This window comes from Triticum aestivum, chromosome 5B, assembly GCF_018294505.1.
Source record: "Triticum aestivum cultivar Chinese Spring chromosome 5B, IWGSC CS RefSeq v2.1, whole genome shotgun sequence".
Classification (NCBI taxonomy): domain Eukaryota; kingdom Viridiplantae; phylum Streptophyta; class Magnoliopsida; order Poales; family Poaceae; genus Triticum; species Triticum aestivum.
Window position 1 is genome coordinate 83859419 of NC_057807.1, and position 21886 is coordinate 83881304.

Sequence of the window (21886 nt, forward strand, 5' to 3'; positions counted from 1 at the left end):
TATCGTCATAGAAGTGTCATAAGTATGACAGAAAAAATCGTTCGACCCAAAATGTCACGGATGTGTCTTTTTTTGTAGTGTTAGGAGTTGTTCTCAATCCCCAAAGCACTGATGGAAGTTCATCGACCCAGGCATCTGCTGCATGCCTGAGGTCTCGCATCAATCGGGGTTTCAGTCCTTTGAGAATCAATCCATTTGCTCTTTCAGCTTGTCCATTCGACTGAGGATGGGCGACTCAAGCATAGTTAACCATAGTGCCTTGGGAAGCACAGAAGCCTCTGAACTTGTCAAAATCGAAGTTCGACCCATTATCAGTGATGATGTTGTGCGGAACACCATATCTAAATGTTAACTCTCTGATGAAACTAACAGCTGTACTTGCTTCAAGGTTTTTGATGGGCTTGGCTTCGATCCATTTTGTGAACTTGTCGATTGCTACGACCACATGAGTAAAGCCACTCCTGCCAGTCCTCAGACGTCCAACCATATCTAATCCCCAGACAACAAAAGGCCAGACGAGTGGAATAGTCTTCAGAGCTGATGCGGGTTTATGGGACATGTTGGAGTAAAACTGGCAGCCTTCACATTTGTCAACTATTTCTTTTGCCATCTCATTGGCATGAGGCCAGTAAAATCCGGCTCGGTATGCTTTGGCCACGATGGTCTGAGAGGACGCATGGTGACCACAGGTCCCCGAGTGAATATCATTGAGGATCATTCGGCCTTCTTCTGGCGTGATGCATTTCTGGCTGACTCCAGTTACACTTTCTCTGAACAGCTGTCCTCTTATCACAGTAAAGGCTTTGGATCGTCAGACGATCTGTCGAGCCTCTTCTTCATCCTCTGGAAGTTCTTTCCTGAGAATGTATGTGATGTATGGCACTGTCCAGTCGGGAGTGATGACCAAGACCTCCATGATCAAGTCGACCACGGCTGGGACTTCGACTTCAGTCGGATCTGTGGCACTCTTAGGCTGTGGGGGCTCTTCAGTGAAAGGATATTCCTGAACTTAAGGTGAGTGAATATGTTCCAAAAACACATTGCTAGGAATGGTCTCTCTCTTGGATCCTATCTTTGCCAATTCATCTGCAGCTTGATTTTTCAGTCGGGGTATATGGTGAAGCTCCAACCCTTCAAACTTCTTTTCCAACATTCTTACTGCGTTGCAATAACCAGTCATAGCCGGGCTCCTGACATCCCACTCTTTCATCACTTGATTAACCACCAAATCCGAGTCACCGTAGACCATAAGGCGGCGGACGCCGAGTGAAATGGCCATACACAACCCGTATAAAAGTGCTTCATATTCAACTTCATTGTTGGAGGAATCAAAATGAATCTGGAGAACATAACTGAGCTTGTCTCCACGGGGGGATACCAATACTACCCCAGCATCGGAACCATTCAACATCTTGGAGCCATCGAAGAACATGGTCCAATGCTCCGAGTCGGCAGTTGCTGCTCAATCCACTCGACGAGGAAATCTGCAATTGCTTGGGACTTGATAGCTTTCTTTGCCTCAAACTTGATATCCAATGGAAGGAGTTCAATCGCCCATTTTTCCACTCAACCAGTTGCATCTCTGTTGTTCAGAATTTCAGATAATGGTGCATCGCTGACGACTGTAATGGAGTGATCAGAGAAATAATGTGCAACCTTCTTCATGGTCATGTAGATTCCATAAACAAGCTTCTGATAATGCGGATATCTCTGCTTGGATGGAGTCAAAACTTTAGAGAGATAATACACTGGGCGCTGAACTTTATAGGCCTTTCCTTCTTCTTCCTGCTCAACCGTGAGTATTGTACTGACAACTTGTCCAGTGCCTGCAATGTAAAGAAGTAAAGGCTCTTTGCTGATTGGTGCAGCAAACACCGGCTGGGTGGAAAGCAGGGTTTTGAGCTCTGCAAATGTTGCGTCAGCTTCATCAGTCCACTCGAACTTATCTGATTTCTTCATTAATCGGTAAAGAGGTAAAGCCTTTTCACCGAGACGAGAAATGAATCGACTCAAAGCGGCCAAACAACCAGTAAGCTTCTGAACATCATGCACACGCAGAGGGCATTTCATTCGGAGGATGGCACCGTCTTTCTCTGGGTTTGCGTCGATCCCTCTTTCAGAAATGAGGAAACCGAGTAGCTTTCCACCTGGGACTCTGAATGTGCACTTCGACGGATTAAGCTTGATATCATACCTTCTTAGGTTGGCAAAGGTTTCTGCGAGGTCGGTCAGCAGGTCGGAACCTTTGCGCGACTTGACCACAATGTCATCCATATACGCTTCCACATTCTGACTGATTTGAGTGAGCAGGCACTTCTGAATCATCCTCATGAATGTGGCGCCAGCATTTTTGAGACCAAATCGCATGGTGACATAGCAAAAGCTCCCGAATGGGGTGATGAAAGCCGTTTTATTTCATTGGGACCATACAGTCGGATCTGATGATACCCAGAATATGCATCTAAAAAAGACAAGCGCTCACACCCCACGGTCAAATCAACAATCTGATCGATGTGGGGGAGAGGGAAATGATCTTTCGGATAGGCCTGATTAATATGCTTGAAATCGATGCACATACGAAGTGAATCATCCTTTTTAGGGACCATAACTACATGGGCAAGCCACTCGGAGTGGTAGGTCTCTCGGATGAACTCTGCTGCTAGGAGTCGAGCCACTTCCTCGCCAATTGCTTTTCTCTTCTGCACGGCGGACCATCGAAGATGCTCTTTGACGGGTTTTGCCTTTAGATCGACACGCAAACAATGCTCAGCCAGTCCCCTGGGCACACCCGGCATGTCAGAAGGTTTCCATGCAAAGATGTCCCAGTTCTCACGGAGGAACTGGATGAGCGCTTCTTCCTATTTGCTGTCTAGTGTTGTTGAGATATGAGTCGGTGCAGCATTGGGATCGGTTGGGTGAATATGAATCGGCTTCATTTCACCAGACGACTGATACGTCTCCAACGTATCTATAATTTTTGATTGTTCCATGCTATTATATTACCCCTTTTGGATGTTTATGGGCTTTATTTTACACATTTATATCATTTTTTGGGACTAACCTACTAACCGGAGGCCCAGCCCATATTGTTGTTTTATTGCCTGTTTCAGTATTTCGAAGAAAAGGGATATCAAACGGAGTCCAAATGGAATGAAACCTTCGGAATCATGATTTTCTGGAAGAATATCATCCTGGAGGCTTGGAGATCAAGTCAGAAGACCCTCGAGGAGCCCAGGAGATAGGGGGGCGCCCCCCTACAGGGCGCGGCCCCCTGTCTCGTGGACCCCTTGAGCACCCCCCGACCGACTTCTTTCGCCTATGTAACCCTACGTACCCTAAAACCATCGAATATCAAGATAGATCGGGAGTTCCGCCGCCGCAAGCCTCTGTAGCCACCAAAAACCTCTTGGGAGTCCGTTCAGGCACCCTGCAGGAGGGGGAACCCATCACCGGTGGCCATCTTCATCATCCGGCGCTCTCCATGACGAGGAGGGAGTAGTTCACCCTCGGGGCTGAGGGTATGTACCAGTAGCTATGTGTTTGGTCTCTCTCTCTCGTGTTCCCTCTATGGCACGATCTTGATGTATCCCGAGCTTTGCTATTGTAGTTGGATCTTATGATGTTTCTCCCCCTCTACTCTCTTGTGATGAATTGAGTTTCCCCTTTGAAGTTATCTTATCGGATTGAGTCTTTTATGAGAACACTTGATGTATGTCTTGCCGTGTTTATATGTGGTGACAATGGGATATCATGTGCCACTTGATGTATGTTTTGGTGACCAACTTGCGGGTTCCGCCCATGAACCTATGCATAGGGGTTGGCACACGTTCTTGACTCTCCGGTAGAAACTTTGGGGCACTCTTTGAAGTACTTTGTGTTGGTTGGATGAATCTGAGATTGTGTGATGCATCTCGTATAATCATGCCCACGGATACTTTAGGTGACAATGGAGTATCTAGGTGACATTAGGGTTTTGGTTGATTTGTGTCTTAAGGTGTTATTCTAGTACGAACTCTTTTATAGGTCGATCCGAAAGAATAACTTTGAGGTGGTTTCGTACCCTACCATAATCTCTACATTTGTTCTCCGCTATTAGTGGCTTTGGAGTGACTCTTTGTTGCATGTTGAGGGCTTGTTATATGATCTATCTATGTTATTATTGTCGAGAGAACTTGCACTAGTGAAAGTATGAACCCTAGGCCTTGTTTCCTATCATTGCAATACCGTTTACGCTCACTTTTATCATCAGTTACCTTGCTGTTTTTATTATTTCAGATTACAAAAACCCATATCTACTATCCATATTGCACTTGTATCACCATCTCTTCACCGAACTAGTGCACCTATACAATTTACCGTTGTATTGGGTGTGTTGGGGACACAAGAGACTCTTTGTTATTTGGTTGCAGGGCTGTTTGAGAGAGACCATCTTAATCCTACGCCTCCTACGGATTGATAAACCTTAGGTCATCCACATGAGGGAAATTTGCTACTGTCCTACAAACCTGTGCACTTGCAGGCCCAACAACGTCTACAAGAAGAAGGTTGTCTAGTAGACATCAAGCTTTTTTCTGGCGCCATTGCCGGGGAGGCTAGGTAAGTGTCACTCACTCACACCCCGTCAACTAAGCTCTTTTCTGGCGCCGTTGCCGGGGAGGTGAGTGCTTGAAGGTATATCTTTAGATCTTGCAATCGAATCTTTTTGTTTCTTGTTTTATCACTAGTTTAGTTTATAAAAGAAAACTATAAAAAATGAAGTTAAGTTTGTCTCATACGCTTCATCTTTTTAATATCTTTTGTGAGTATGATGAAAAGGAAAATTGTGCTCAAATGGTAGAAGAAGAATGCATTAGAATGTTTGATACTAGACCTTTGTATGATGAGCATGATTGCAATGTTGCTAGTATGAATTCCTTGAATATCCATGATGCTAATGATATGCAAAGCCACAAGCTTGGGAAGCTATGTTTGATGAATATGATATATTTTGTCCCCCAAGCTTTGATGAGCAAATTTATTTTGATGATAGCATGCCTCCTATTTATGATGATTATATTCATGAAAGTGGGTTTGGAAAAGTGTCAACTTTAGAAAGTAGTGATCCCACTATTTTGGAGGATGTTGAATCTTATTGTGATGAACATGAAAGTGGATTTGGAAGAGTGTCAACTTTATTTAGTGATGATTCCACTATTTTAGAAGAGGTTCCAATTGATTATGAGAACAAAGTTGCTATCTATGATGATTATTGTGATGACTTGTATGCTATTAGGAATAATGATAACCATGAAACTTGTCATCATTATTTTAGTTTTCTATTGGATTATGCCTCACATGATAATTATTTTGTTGAGTTTGCTCCCACTACTATTCATGAGAAGAAATTCGCTTATGTGGAGAGTAGTAAATTTTCTATGCTTGTAGATCATGAAAAGAATGCTTTAGGTGCTGGTTATATTGTTGAATTCATTCATGATGCTACTGAAAATTATTATGAGGGAGGAATTTATGCTTGTAGGAATTGCAATAATGTCAAGTTTCCTCTCTATGTGTTGAAAATCTTGAAGCTATGCTTGTTTTACCTTCCTATGCTTGTTGATTATTATTCCCATAAGTTGTTTGCTCACAAAATCCCTATGCATAGGAAGTGGGTTAGACTTAAATGTTCTAGTCATATGCTTCATGATGCTCCCGTTATGTTTCAATTCTTATCTTTTATGTGAGCATCATTGTCATCATCATGCCTAGCTAGAAAGGCATTAAAGAAAAGCGCTTGTTGGTAGACAACCCAATATTTATCCTTACTGTTTTTGTGTGTCCACATGATTATTCTACTGTAGTAATCATGTTTTACATCTTTTGTTTCAATAAAGTGCCAAGTAAGACCTTTAGGATAGCTTACGATGATAGTTGTGTTGATCCTGCTAAAAATCAGAAACTTTTGCACCCAGTAAATTAGTTTTGTTAATTCAAAGATACATGATTCTGATCTGATTATTTTTGCTCTGGATTTGTACACAAATTTATTAGTACTTCCTAATTTTGTAGGATTTTTGTAGTTCCAGAAGTATACGTTTGATACTGATTACTACAGACTGTTCTGTTCTTGACAGATTCTGTTTTCTATGTGTTGTTTGCTTATTTTGATGAATCTATTAGTAGTATCGGATGGTATGAACCATAGATAAGTTGGAATACAGTAGATATTACACCCATATGAATTTAGAATGAGTTCATTACAGTACCTAAGTGGTTGTTTTATTTTCTTATACTAATGGAGCTTACGAGTTTTTTGTTGAGTTTTGTGTTGTGAAGTTTTCAAGTTTTGGGTAAAGATGCGATGGACTATGGAATAAGGAGTGGCAAGAGCCTAAGATTGGGGATGCCCAAGGCACCCCAAGGTAATATTCAAGGACAACCAAGAGCCTAAGCTTGGGGATGCCCCGGATGGCATCCCCTCTTTCGTCTTCGTTCATCGGTAACCTTACTTGGAGCTATATTTTTATTCACCACATGATATGTGTTTTGCTTGGAGTGTCATTTTCTTTTTTTAGTATTTTTTTGCTGTTAGAATAATGTTTTACATCTTTAGTTTCAATAAAAAAGTCAAGGATAGCCTTTGCCATGCTTATTTTGCTAGTATACATGTTGCTGTTTGAAAACAGAAAGTTTACCGCTGTTGCAAAAATTCCCTAGAAAAGTCAGAGCATGATATAATGTTGAAACTTTTTGCATAATGAGATCTGATAAATTTACTACAGTGGGAATTTTATTTCATAATTTTTGGAGTTAGGGAAGTATTGATACTCCTGCATTCTTTACAGACTGTACTGTTTTGACAGATTGCTGTTATGTTTGCATTGTTTGCATATGTTTGCTTGTTTAATGATTCTACTTGAGGATAGGAGTATTAAATATGCATAGGCACTTAGTATGCAATGTTGAATAATAATTTTAGTGATTTTTCACAGTAGAAAATGATAAGGTTTTGCATTGGTTTATACTAACCTATCTCACGAGTTCTTGTTGAGTTTGTTGTGGATGAAGCTTTTGAGAAATAGAGAAACCATGATATGAGAGGAACTGAGGAGACACAAAAGTTCAAGCTTGGGGATTCCCAAGGCAACTCAAGATAATATTTCAAGAAGTCTCAAGCATCTAAGCTTGGGGATGCCCCGGTAGGCATCCCACCTTTCTTCTTCAACAACTATCGGTTAGTATTGGTTGAGCCTAAGTTTTTGCTTCTTCACATGAGTTGTGCTATCCTTGCAATGTCATTTTATTTTGTTTTGCTTGCTGTTTGAATACAATACCAAGATCTGAAATTCCTTAATGTTATAGAGTCTTCACATAGTTGCACAATTATTCGACTACTTATTGATCTTCACTTATATCTTTCGGAGTAGTTTGTCATTTGCTCTAGTGCATCACTTATATCTTTTAGAGCACGGCGGTGGTTATTTTGTAGGAATTTCTAGTCTCTCATGCTTCACTTATATATTTTTGAGAGTCTTTTAGAACAGCATGGTATTTTCTATGGTTACAAAGTTGGTCCTAGAATGATGAGCATCCAAGTTGGGTATAATAAAAACTATCCAGAAAGGAATTGGATGCTATGATCAATTTGATACTTGATAATTGTTTTGAGATATGGAGGTAGTGATATTAAAGTCATGCTAGTTGGGTGATTATGAATTTAAAGAATGCTTGTGTTGAAGTTAGCAAGTCCCGTGGCATGCACAAATGGTTAAAGTTGTGTAACAAATTTGAAACATGAAGTGTACCTGGCTTGTGCATCCTTATGAGTGGTGGTCGGGGACGAGCGATGGTCTTTTCCTACCAGTCTATCCCCCTAGGAGCATGGGCATAGTACTTGATTCTTGATGACTTCTAAATTTTTGCAATAAGTGTATGAGTTCTTTTGACTAATGTTGAGTCCATGGATTATACACACTTTTACCTTTCTGCCTTTGCTAGCCTCTTCGGTACCGTGCATTGCCCTTTCTCACCTTGAGAGTTGGTGCAAACTTCGCCGGTGCATCCAAACCCCGTGATACGATACGCTCTATCACACATAAACCTCCTTATATCTTCCTCAAAACAGCCACCATACCTACCTATTATGGCATTTCCATAGCCATTCCGAGATATATTGCCATGCAACTTTCCACCGTTCCATTCATCATCATCATGACATACTTTACTTTTGTCATATTGCCATTGCATGATCATGTAGTTGACATCGTATTTGTGGCAAAGCCACCATGTATTATTTTTCATACATGTCACTCTTGATTCATTGCACCATCCCGGTACACCGCCGGAGGCATTCATATAGAGTCATATCTTGTTCTAGTTTCGAGTTGTAATTCATATGTTGTAATCAATAGAAGTGTGATGATCATCATTATTAGAGCATTGCCCAAAAAAAGGCCAAAAGAAAAAAGGAAGGCCCAAAAAAAAGAAAAGAAAAAAAGGAAAAAAAAAGAAAAAGAAAAAAAAGAAAATAAATAAAAAGGGCAATGTTACTATCTCTTTTTCCACACTTGTGCTTCAAAGTAGCACCTTGTTCTTCATGTAGTGAGTCTCATATATTGTGCTTCAAAGTAGCACCATGTTTTTCATATAGTGAGTCTCATAAGTTGTCTTTTTCATACTAGTGGGAATTTTTCATTATAGAACTTGGCTTGTATATTCCTACGATGAGCTTCCTCAAATGCCCTAGGTCTTCGTGAGCAAGCAAGTTGGATGCACACCCACTAGTTTTCTTTTGTTGAGCATTCATTTATAGCTCTAGTGCATCCATTGCATGGCAATCCCTACTCCTCATGTTGACATCAATTGATGGGCATCTCCATACCCGTTGATTATCCTCGTCAATGTGAGACTTTCTCCTTTTTTGTCTTCTCCACACAATCCCCATCATCATATTCTATTCCACCCTAGTGCTATATCCATGGCTCACGCTCATGTATTGCGTGAAGGTTGAAAAAGTTTGAGATTATTTAAGTATGAAACAATTACTTGGCTTGTCATTGGGGGTATAGAAGTTGGGAACATCTTTGTGTGACGAAAATGAAGCATAGCCTAACTATATGATTTTTTAGGGATGAACTTTCTTTTGCCATGTTATTTTGAGAAGACATGATTACATTGATTAGTATGCTTGAAATATTACTATTTCTTATGTCAATATGAACTTTTATTTTGAATCATTTGGATCTGAACATTCATGCCACAATAAAGAAAATTACATTATGAATTATGCTAGGTAGCATTCCACATCAAAAATTCTATTTTTATCATTTACCTACTCAAGGACGAGCAGGAATTAAGCTTGGGGATGCTTGATACGTCTCCAACGTATAAATAATTTTTTATTGTTCCATGCTATTATATTACCCCTTTTGGATGTTTATGGGCTTTATTTACACATTTATATCATTTTTGGGACTAACCTACTAACCGGACGCCCAACCCATATTGCTATTTTATTGCCTGTTTCAGTATTTCGAAGAAAAGGAATATCGAACGGAGTCCAAATGGAATGAAACCTTCGGAATCATGATTTTTTTTGGAAGAATATCATCCTGGAGGCTTGGAGATCAAGTCAGAAGACCCTCGAGGAGCCCAGGAGATAGGGGCGACCCCCCCTACAGGGCGTTCCCCCTATCTCGTGGACCCCTCGAGCACCCCCCGACCGACTTCTTTCGCCTATATAACCCTACGTACCCTAAAACCATCGAATATCAAGATAGATCGGGAGTTCCACCATTGCAAGCCTCTGTAGCCACCAAAAACCTCTCGGGAGTCCGTTCCGGCACCCTGCCGGAGGGGGAACCCATCACCGTGGCCATATTCATCATCCCGGCGCTCTCCATGACGAGGAGGGAGTAGTTCACCCTCGGGGCTGAGGGTATGTACCAGTAGCTATGTGTTTGATCTCTCTCTCTCTCTCTCTCTCTCTCTCTCTCTCTCTCTCTCGTGTTCTCTCTCGTGTTCCCTCTATGGCACGATCTTGATGTATCCCGATCTTTGCTATTGTAGTTGGATCTTATGATATTTCTCCCCCTCTACTCTCTTGTGATGAATTGAGTTTCCCCTTTGAAATTATCTTATCGGATTGAGTCTTTTATGAGAACACTTGATGTATGTCTTGCCGTGTTTATCTGTGGTGACAATGGGATATCATGTGCCACTTGATGTATGTTTTGGTGACCAACTTGCGGGTTCCGCCCATGAACCTATGCATAGGGGTTGGCACACGTTCTTGACTCTCCGGTAGAAACTTTGCGGCACTCTTTGAAGTACTTTGTGTTGGTTGGATGAATCTGAGATTGTGTGATGCATATTGTATAATCTTGCCCACGGATACTTGAGGTGCCAATGGAGTATCTAGGTGACATTAGGGTTTGGTTGATTTGTGTCTTAAGGTGTTATTCTAGTACGAACTCTTTTATAGATCGATCCGAAAGAATAACTTTGAGGTGGTTTCATACCCTACCATAATCTCTACGTTTGTTCTCTGCTATTAGTGGCTTTGGAGTGACTCTTTGTTGCATGTTGAAGGCTTGTTATATGATCTATCTATGTTATTATTGTGGAGAGAACTTGCACTAGTGAAAGTATGAACCCTAGGCCTTGTTTCCTATCATTGCAATACCGTTTACGCTCAGTTTTATCATTAGTTACCTTGCTGTTTTTATTATTTCAGATTACAAAAACCCATATCTACTATCCATATTGCACTTGTATCACCATCTCTTCACTGAACTAGTGCACCTATACAATTTACCGTTGTATTGGTTGTGTTGGGGACACAAGAGACTCTTTGTTATTTGGTTGCAGGGTTGTTTGAGAGAGACCATCTTCATCCTACGCCTCCTACGGATTGATAAACCTTAGGTCATCCACTTGAGGGAAATTTGCTACTGTCCTACAAACTTGTGCACTTGCAGGCCCAACAACGTCTACAAGAAGAAGGTTGTGTAGCAGACATCAACGAGTGAAATGCAGAATCTATGGCAGGCTTCTTGGCCCATAACAAATCACTCGGATCTGCATTCTTCTGATACTCTTGTAATTCAACTGCTGCCATTTGTGCATCGGCGATTTTATAGCCCTTTTGGCGGCATTCCTCTGCCTTCTGCCGATTGCTAGTGACCGTGATCACTCCTCTGGGGCCAGGCATCTTCAACTTGAGATACACGTAACATGGCCGAGCCATAAAATGCGCATAGGCAGGCCTGCCCAGAATAGCATGATAAGCACTCTGGAAATCCACTACTTCAAATGTCAACTTTTCCTTACAGTAATTCTTGGAATCACCGAAAGCCACGTCAAGGGAGATTTGGCCGAGTGACTCGGCTTTCTTTCTAGGGATAACGCCATGAAAACTCATATTGCTTTCACTTAACTTGGACATCAGAATGCCCATGCCCTTTAAGGGTTCAGCATAAAGGATATTTAGACCACTACCACCATCCATTAGCACTTTGGTCAGTCGAGTGCCTTCAACAACTGGGTCGACCACTAACGCTTGCCTCCCAGGAGTGGCTATACGCGTCGGGTGGTCAGACTGGTCGAATGTGATGGCCGTTTGTGACCATTTCAGGTACGTGGTCGTTGTTGCTGGGACAACCATATTTACCTCTCGGTTGATAACTTTTAATCGACTTTTGCTCTCCACATCAGCAAAAATCACCAGGGTGGAATTGACCTTAGGATAACCATCATCTTCCTCTTCGTCCTCGTCCTTGTCCGACTCTTTCTCCTTCTCACTGGGTTGTTTCTCTCGGAATTGCTGGATCGGGAGTCGACATTGCCGAGTGGTGTGTTTAGGATAAATCAGATTACCCTCTTCATCCTTCTTCATATGAATGTGACATGGCAAATCCAACACATCATTTCCCGCTTGATCTTTTACCTTCTTAGGGGCCTAGAGGCCCTTAGGTTTCCCTTTAAACTTTCCTTGAACTACTGCCGCAATTTCACCAGGCGTTGTAGGTTCGGCCTTACGTTTTTGTTTCCGATTGGAATTACCTCCGTCGGCGTCCTGGCCGACTAGTTTACCCTTTCCACTGCGGAGTCGATCCTCTTCTTCCCCGTTAGCGTACCGGGTGGCTATTTCCATCATCTGATTCAGGGACATATTTCCAGTCCGACCGAACTTCAGGACCAGCTCTCGATATTTAACGCCTTCCTTAAAGGCACACACTACTTGGTGCTCAGATACATTTTCCACCATGTGATACAAAGTGGTCCACCTCTGAATGTAATCCCTTAGAGTCTCACTCGGTTTCTGCACGCAATGTTGCAATTCTATTAACCCTGCTGGCCGCTTGCAAGTACCCTCAAAAGTTTTGACCAATACCCGTGCAAGCTCGTCCCAACTAAATATACTACCTGGGGCTAACTGAGTCAACCACGCTCTGGCTGACCCTTCCAACATCAGAGGAAGATGCTTCATGGCCACTTCATCATTTCCACCACCAATCTGCATAGCCACTCGGTAATCCTCAAGCCAAGTTTCAGGCTTGGACTCTCCGGTGAACTTGCTGACTCCAGTCGCCAAACTGAAGTTGGGAGGAATTACTGCAACCCTGATGGCTCTGTTGAAACATTCTGGACCTGAAACATGAACTCTGCTGCCAGTTGGACGATCTCTGTCACGGTCTTCCCTGTGCGCTCTGTTCTAGTCGACTAGACCTTGAACGAGAATAGACCTTGCATCAAAGCCTGGCTCTCTTGGGTCGACCGGGACTCTGCGCTCGCCATTGTGAAGGCGTCTGTCACCGTATTGCCGAGGTGCATATGACCCACTCCTCGGAGGAGGTGTGGGCAGTCGACGACGATCGTCGCGGCCGAGTCGGTGATCATATTGCCCATGGTTCCTGTACTGATCCTGCTGATGCCCATGACCTTCACGCCGCAGGGGCGATCTTGGGCTGTGGGCCAACTGAACTGTATCCGCCACCATGGACCTGCTATGAATCCTATTCCGCGACTGAGACACCGCTGTGTTCTGTTCTCCTGCTGCCCGGAGTAAGGCCCAGATCTGCAGCAAACCTCTATGTGCCTCTGACTGGGAAGGATGAATTGACTCTGCTATACGGGCCGCAGCTGTGAGATTTTGAATCGGAGTGTGGTATACCTTAGGTTGAGGCGAAAAAAGCTGTCGTCGACTGGACTCAGGGATCCGCTCCCGAGCTCGCTCATCGAGTGCTTGCTGAAGGTTCTCCAGTCGAGTGCGCTCAGCCAAATTGGCCAGGCGCACCTCTTCCAAGGCCCGAGCCTCGGGGGTTTCCCCAACGATGGACATATGGAGTGCATCCATGTTGCGGCAACGAAGTTCTTCTCTCTGCTATGAAGAGAGAGGTTCGGGACGGTACTCCTCGTGAACGCGTGACGGATCGCCGCCACCATCACCGTCGTCGTCGCGGTGGAAGCCAGGCGGACTACGCGGTCCACCGACCATCAAAACTTCAGCCGCAGGGTCACCGCTATCGCACTCGGATGCGGTCTCGACGGAGCCAGTCGACAGGTCGAACAGGCCGTAGAGAGTTTCGTTGTGCTCGACTGTCGCGACTTGATGGGTAGCCGAATGACGAGCCACCGCATGTTTCACCCACCGCTGAAGCCGTGACCGACCAGATCGCTTGCGACGGCGAACAACAGGGAGATAAGACACTACGGGAGCCGACCGATACCGGGTCGACGGCTGCCGGAGAAGGACACCGCATATGCACACACGAAAGTGCGTCGCCCCTCGGACGGGGAGCGTCTCGATGTCAAGGGGAGCTTCCTGAAGCCAGGCGAAGTCATCGGCGATGAAGACGAGTGCGCCGAGACAGATCTCGCGGCCTTCAGCCAATCCACCGCTGGAAACCATGATGATGGGGATCGGAAAAATCGCAACTTCACCAACAAGTCGCTAAGACACCTGCCCCACGGTGGGCGCCAACTGTCGTGGTCCTAAGACTGGTAGTAGAAAGGGGGTAGGTATGGAGAGGCAAGATCTCAGCTATGGTGAAGTTGTACACACAGGATTTACGAGTTCATGCCCTTCACGGTGGAAGTAAAAGCCCTACATCTCGGTGCCCGGAGGCGGTCGATTGGATTATATGCGTGTGGTGTTACAGGAGGTGTAAACCCTTGTGCCAGAGGAGGGGGGTGGCTTATATAGAGTGCGCCAGGACCCCAGCCATCCTCCATTACAAGGGGCTCAATGTACATAAAGACAGGGTGTTACTGGTAACGCCAACCATAAGTGCTATTAATGACCTTAAAGACTACGGAGTGAACGCCTGACCGTTGCAGTGCTGAGTGACTCCTGGTCTTCAGTTGGTCGAGTGGTTCCTTGTATGGTCGAGTGACATCAGGTAAGAGGGGTGAGGGAGTCCTGGACTAGGGGGTGTCCGGATAGCCGGACTATCATCATCGGCCGGACTCCAAGACTATGAAGATACAAGATTGAAGACTTCGTCCCGTGTCCGGATGGGACTTTCCTTGGCGTGGAAGGCAAGCTTGGCGATACGGATATGTAGATCTCCTACCATTGTAACCGACTCTCTGTAACCCTAGCCCTCTCCGGTGTCTATATAAACCGGAGGGTTTTAGTCCGTAGGACGAACAACCATTACAACAATCATACCATAGGCTAGCTTCTAGGGTTTAGCCTCCTTGATCTCGTGGTAGATTCACTCTTGTAATACCCATATCATCAATATCAATCAAGCAGGAGTAGGGTTTTACCTCCATCAAGAGGGCCCGAACCTGGGTAAAAACACCGTGTCCCTTGTCTCCTGTTACCATCTGCCTAGACGCATTGTTCGGGACCCCCTACCCGAGATCCGCCGGTTTTGACACCGACATTGGTGCTTTCATTGAGAGTTCCTCTGTGCCATCACAGATAGGCTTGATGGCTTCTTCAATCAACAACAACGCCGTCCAGGGTGAGACTTTTCTCCCCGGACAGATCTTCGTGTTCAGCGGCTTTGCACCGCGGGCCAATTCACTTGGCCATCTGGAGTAGATCGAAAGCTACGCCCCTAGCCATCAGGTCAGGTTTGGAAGCCTAAACTTCACGGCTGACATCCGCGGAGACTTGATCTTCGATGGATTCGAGCCACAGTCGAGCGTGCCGCACTGTCATGATGGGCATGATCTAGCTCTGCCGCCGGACAGTACCTTGGAGGCCACACACGAATCCGCTCCGACCCATAGTTCGGAGCCGACCGCGCAGATCGGGGACCGGTGGCTGGACACCACCTCGGGAGCTGCAACTGCTACGGCGATGGAGCTGAATACCGACCTCGTCCTTTGCAAAGCTCGTGACTCCGAGGTGCCGGACTCCTTGCCGGACTCCGAACCCCTGCGCCCCTACCAACTGAATCTGATTGGGCGCCGATCATGGAGTTCACCGCTGCGGACATCTTTCAGCACTCGCCCTTTGGCGACATCCTGAATTCGCTAAAGTATCTCTCGTTATCAGGAGAGCCCTGGCCGGACTGCGGTCAGGATGGTTGGGATGCGGACGACGAAGAAATTCGAAGCCCACCCACCACCCACTTTGTAGCCACTGTCGACGATCTAACCGACATGCTAGACTACGACTCCGAAGACATCGACAGTATGGATGACGATGCCGGATACGATCAAGAACCAGCGCCTACAAGGCACTGGAAAACCACCTCGTCATACGACATATACATGGTGGACACCCCAAAGGATGGGGACGGCGAAGAAGCAGCGGAGGCAGATTCCTCTAAGAAACAGCCCAAGCGCCGACATCAGCGGCGCCGCTCTAAATCCCGCCACAGCAAGAATGGAGATTCCGGCACCGGAGATAATAACACCCCAGAGAGTGCCGAAGACAACCGCCTCCAGCAAGATTCAGCATAGGAGGACGGGGAAGCCAGCCCTCAAGAGAGAGCGGCAGACGAGGAGGATGAAATTTACATGCCTCCCTCCGGAGACGAGGCAAGCCTCAACGACGACGAATTTGTCGTGCCCGAGGATCCCGTCGAACAAGAGCGTTTTAAACGCAGGCTAATGGCCACGGGAACAACCTAAAGAAAAAGCAGCAACAGCTTCGAGCAGATCAAGACCTGCTGGCCGACAGATGGACCGAGGTCCTCGCGGCCGAAGAGTATGAACTCGAACGCCCCTCCAAAAGCTACCCAAAATGCAAGTTGCTCCCCCGACTAGAGGAGGAAGCATACAAACCTTCATCACCAGCGCACAATACGGCAGACCGACCACCTCGTGGCCGCGACAGAGAGGCATCTAGGCCCCCCACCAGAACCGTACCCCGGCACCACTCGAAAAGCGCGAAGCCACGGGGGAATGCGCCGGACTTGCAGGATATATTGGAGGACAAGGCAAGACAATCCAGATCTATCTACGGATCACGTGGGCACCCCACAACCCACGACGACTATCGTCGCGCCGGATACAGCAACTTCGGCCGGGCCGAACAGAGCAGACAAAGCTCTCTTGAGCTACGTCGTGATATTGCTGAATATAGAGGTGCCGCACACCCACTATGCTTCACAGACGAAGTAATGGATCATCAAATCCCTGAAGGGTTTAAACCCGTGAACATTGAATCCTACGATGGCACAACAGACCCCGCGGTTTGGATCGAAGATTATCTCCTTCATATCCATATGGCCCGCAGTGACGATCTCCACGCCATCAAGTATCTCCCACTCAAGCTTAAGGGGCCAGCCCAGCATTGGCTTAACAGCTTGCCAGCAGAATCAATTGGGTGTTGGGAGGACCTGGAAGCCGCATTCCTTGACAACTTCTAGGGCACATATGTGCGACCACGAGACGCCGATGACCTAAGCCACATAATTCAGCAGCCAGACGAATCGGCCAGACAATTCTGGACACGGTTCCTCACAAAGAAAAATCAAGTCGTCGATTGTCCGGATGCAGAGGCCCTCGCAGCCTTCAAACATAACATCCGCGATGAGTGGCTGGCCCGGCACCTAGGACAGGAAAAGCTGAAATCCATGGCAGCCCTCACATCACTCATGACCCGCTTCTGTGCGGGAGAGGACAGCTGGCTAGCTCGCAGTAATAACCTCAGCAAAAATTCTGGCTGTCCGGACAGCAAGGACCGCAATGGCAGGTCATGTTGCAACAAAAACAAACGTCGCGTCAACGACGATAACACTGAGGATACGGCAGTCAATGCCGGATTCAGAGGCTCTAAACCCGGTCAGCGGAAAAAGCCATTCAAAAGAACTACTCCGGGTCCGTCCAATTTGGACCGAATACTCGACCGCTCTTGCCAGATACATGGCACCCTCGAAAAGCCAGCTAACCACACCAACAGGGATTGTTGGGTATTCAAGCAGGCAGGCAAGTTAATTGCCAAAAACAATGACAAGGGGCTGCATAGCGATGACGAGGAGGAGACCCGGCCACCGAACAGTAGAGGACAGAAGGGTTTTCCCCCACAAGTGCAGACAGTAAACATGATATACGCAACCCACATACCCAAGAGGGAGCGGAAGCGTGCACTTAGGGACGTATATGCGATGGAGCCAGTCGCCCCGAAGTTCAACCCATGGTCCTCCTGCCCGATCACTTTCGATCGAAGGGACCACCCCACCAGTATCCGTCATGGCGGATTCGCCGCATTGGTTTTAGACCCAATCGTCGATGGATTTCACCTCACTAGAGTCCTGATGGACGGCGGCAGCAGCCTGAACCTACTTTATCAGGATACAGTGTGCAAGATGGGCATAGACCCCTCAAGGATTAAACCTACAAAGACGACCTTCAAAGGCGTCATACCAGGTGTCGAGGCTAATTGCACAGGCTCAGTCACACTGGAAGTGGTCTTCGGATCCCCGGATAATTTCCGAAGCGAGGAGTTAATCTTCGACATAGTCCCGTTCCGCAGTGGCTATCACGCTCTGCTCGGACGAACCGCGTTTACAAAGTTCAACGCGGTGCCGCATTATGCATACCTCAAGCTCAAGATGCCAGGCCCTCGTGGAGTCATCACGGTCAACGAAAACACTGAACGCTCCCTCCAAACGGAGGAACACACAGCAGCTCTCGCGGCAGAAGTACAGAGCAGCCTCTTAAGGCAATTCTCGAGTCCGGCCGTTAAACGACCGGACATGACTAAATGCGCCCGGAGTAACATACATCAAGACCACCTGGCATGTTCCGAGCACGCGTAGCAATGCGGCCTCAACCCCAGCCCTTGCATGATTGCAAGACGAGCTCTTCGCGTACATCATTACGCTCTGACGATAGCATGGGCATAGGGGGAGGGGCACGACCACGATAGGCCCAGAGTGCGGCTCAACCACACCAGGGGCTCCCACATGTGTCACTTTCTTTTTTTCTTTCTTTTTCCACAGGACTCCATTTACTAGAGGCCCTGTCCGGCAGTAGATCTGCCGAACTCACGATGCAACAGCCAGGGAGGGACAATGGCTACGACGAACACTCAGGTGGTCTCCATTATGAGCATTAAATCTATTTAATACACCATTCCGCAGCCTACCCCTGGAGGGGGACATGTCTAATAGTCCAAACCCTTGCTTACCGCACTATTTGTATCATTCTGCAATACATCACTTTTTGCTTATAATTTCATTTCTTTTTTACATATATGTTCATTTATGACATCTTGCATCCGTACACTTTGGTACGGCCGAATACACCAGGGGCTTATGTTCCCCGCACTATGGTGTGATAAGTCCGAACACTTTCACAAGTGTGGCACCCCGAACTTATAGCATTATATGCATCGGCTCCGAATCATGTCTTGGGTCAATAGTTGGGTTTGCCCGGCTCCCATGTTTTGGTACCTTACGTTCCGTTCTATCGGCTAAGGTAGCACTGGGAGAACCACTGCGATTGCGCCCCGGTTGAGCTGGGCGAGTGCCTCAGTGGAGAAAGCTAAAACTGACCGTCATGATAAGGCGAGAGCTGGTCGCTGTTCGAGAGGTTTTTTTGAGTCCCTAAAGACTTATGCCGCTTAGAGCGAGGAACCGGCTTTGTCCGGCCCAGGCGTGGATAGCGCCCTGAACTCGGTCTTCCGAACACTAGGGGCTTCGCCGAAATTTAAAATTATAGAATTCTATGGCTAAGTGAGAGTGTTCAAGCGTTATAAGTCCGGTTGCCTTGTTCGTTGTGTTGAGCGCCTCCCTAGATGGACCCAAAAAATGGGAACAAGAGCGCTCAAGTTTATCCCGAACACCCCAGCACTCGTGGCATGGGGGCTGAAGCCGACGACTTGCCATCTCTCCGATTTGATAAACGGCCGCACAGAAGGTAATATTTTAAGTTAATATGCGTTGCTTAGCACATATGAACAAAGTTTTTAGCGCACAGACATTGCGAGTCTACTCAAAAATTACATCTTTGGGGCACTCATCCGCAATCTTGCGGGCCCCCTTCAGGACACTCTTATAGTACATTTCGGGCATACGATACTCCTTGCCCACCGGCGGCGCGTCCGTGATAAGCCTCTCAGCATCCAGCCTGCCCCAGTGCACCTTTGCGCAGGCAAGGGCCCGATGGGCACCTTCAATGTAGGCGGAGCGCTTGATGACTTCCACCCAGGGGCACGCATCTACCAGCCGCCGCACGAGGCCGAAGTAGCTCCCAGGCATGGCCTCTTCAGGCCACAGCCGGACTATGAGGCCCTTCATGGCCTACTCGGCTACCTTGTGGAGCTTGACCAGCTGTTTAAGCTGGTCGCTAAGGGGCACCGGATGTCCAGCCTCAGCGTACTGAGACCAGAAGACCTTCTCCGTTGAGCTCCCCTCCTCGGCCCAGTAGAATGCAGCGGCATCGGACACGCTGCGAGGAACATCTGCAATCGCTCCTGGAGAGCTCCGAATTCGGGTAAGTAACAGGTACTTCACATTCACATGCTTGCTTTGCATGAAAAATGCCTTACCCGCCGCTATTTTCTTCACCACCTCAATCTCTTGGAGGGCCTTATGGGCCTCGGCCTTCGCGGCTTTGGCACTCTCAAGAGCCGAGGCAAGCTTGGACTCTCGAGTCTTCGAGTCACGCTCCAAACTCATGCTTTTCCATGAGAGCCTGGAGCTCTTGCCGCACCTCCGCCACCCGCGCCTCCTGCTTCTCTCGCTCCGCTCGTTCCACGGCCGCATTACGTTCGGCCGCGGACACGGCCTCCTTCAGGGTCACCACCTCATTCGTGGCCCCTACAGTACCCACGTTATCCTTGTTATTTCTATTGCAACCAAAATCTTTTTCTGTAAGGTACAAATTTAATGCGGTGGTACTCACCTTCTTTCTCCTCGAGCTGCTTCTTGGCAAGACTGAGCTCGTTCTCGGTCTGCTCGAGGTCCTGCTTCAAAGCATCGACCTCCGCAGTCAATGCGGCAGAAGTCAGCAGCGCAGCCTGCAACCCCATATTGACATAATTTTTAGAACTCCTGCGTATATCTTTTTAGATCCTCAGTCCGGTTTTTCTTTCCGAACACTGAACCGAGCATCATGGGCTACTGTCTATGCGGTATTACATTGCATATTTTAAAACTTCTTACCTCAAAGCCTGTTAGAAGGCTGCTGCAGGCTTCGGTCAGCCCGCTCTTGGCGAGCTGAACCTTCTGAATCACCGCACTCATGATAGTGCGGTGTTCTTCCTCGATGGAAGCGCTGTTGAGCGCCTCCAACAAGTTGTCCGGCGCCTCCGGTTGGACGGAGGCTGCCGGTGTCACGGTCTTGCCCTTCTTACGAAGGGGCCGCCTGCCGGACTCCGGAACCACTGCGGGTTCCGGCACGGAGTCTGGCGCAAAGTCCGGGAGGCTGCCTTGCGGCACCTCCGGAGCCTCCTCCTGATGGGTCCCCTCCTGGGATCCCACCTCGGCATCCTCAGCATCGCGAGGGGTGGAGGCGGTCGTAATGGAATCTACATCCGACGGAGCCAAGGACCCGCTTGATGAAGCAGGAAGATCATCCTCGGCCGGACTACAGGTACTATGCGGCATTAGAAGGACACTATGTGGCACAAAAGAGAAATTATAAATCATTCAGGAATCCGGATACTTACGATCTTGCCGGAGGCTTGGCCCTTGAGGGCCACCCTTCGTCGCCAACGTTGGCGTTGGCGGAGCCGTCCGGAGGAAGGGTCCTTCCCCTCTTGGACCCTTCGGCCTCCCCCGTTGGGGAAGCCTTCCTCTTCCTCTCTCCCCCCTCCTGGGGAGAGTCCTCTTTCTCCTCCTCGTCTTCGGGGGAGGAGTCCGCCTTAGAGCCATCGGACGATGAGTCCGATACCACCTGGCGCCGGGAACTCCTTCGGGTTCCCATGGCCTTCTTCTCCGGCACCACATAGAGTGCCGGGACTAGCAGCCCCGTTAAACGGGTATCCGCTGGGTCCTCGGGGAGGGGAGCCGGATAGTTAACCAGTCCGGACGTCCTCTGCCAGTCCTGTTAAAGGCATTGGGAATTTTAGATCCCGCAATAGAGTCAAACTATGAAAGAGATAAATGTCCCATAAAGGATAACATATCTTACCGCACCGGCCAGGCATTTCGTGCTGAATCCGCGATCTTCAGTTGCGGATGCGGGGGCTTCTCCCCCCTTGAACAGCACCCTCCAAGCAGCTTCGTACGTTGTGTCGAAGAGCCCGCTATGGGTCCGGTGCTGTGCCAGATCAAACTCCCATAGATTGAAGGCCCGTTGTTGGCAGGGGAGAATCCAGCGGACGAGCATGACCTGGATCACGTTGACAAGCTTGAGCTTCTTGTTCACCAAGGTCTGGAGACAGGACTGGAGTCCGGTCAGCTCCTCCGAACTGCCCCATAGCAAGCCCTTCTCTTTCCAGGAGGTGAGCTGCATGGGGGTACCAAATCTGAACTCGGGGGCCGCTGCCCAT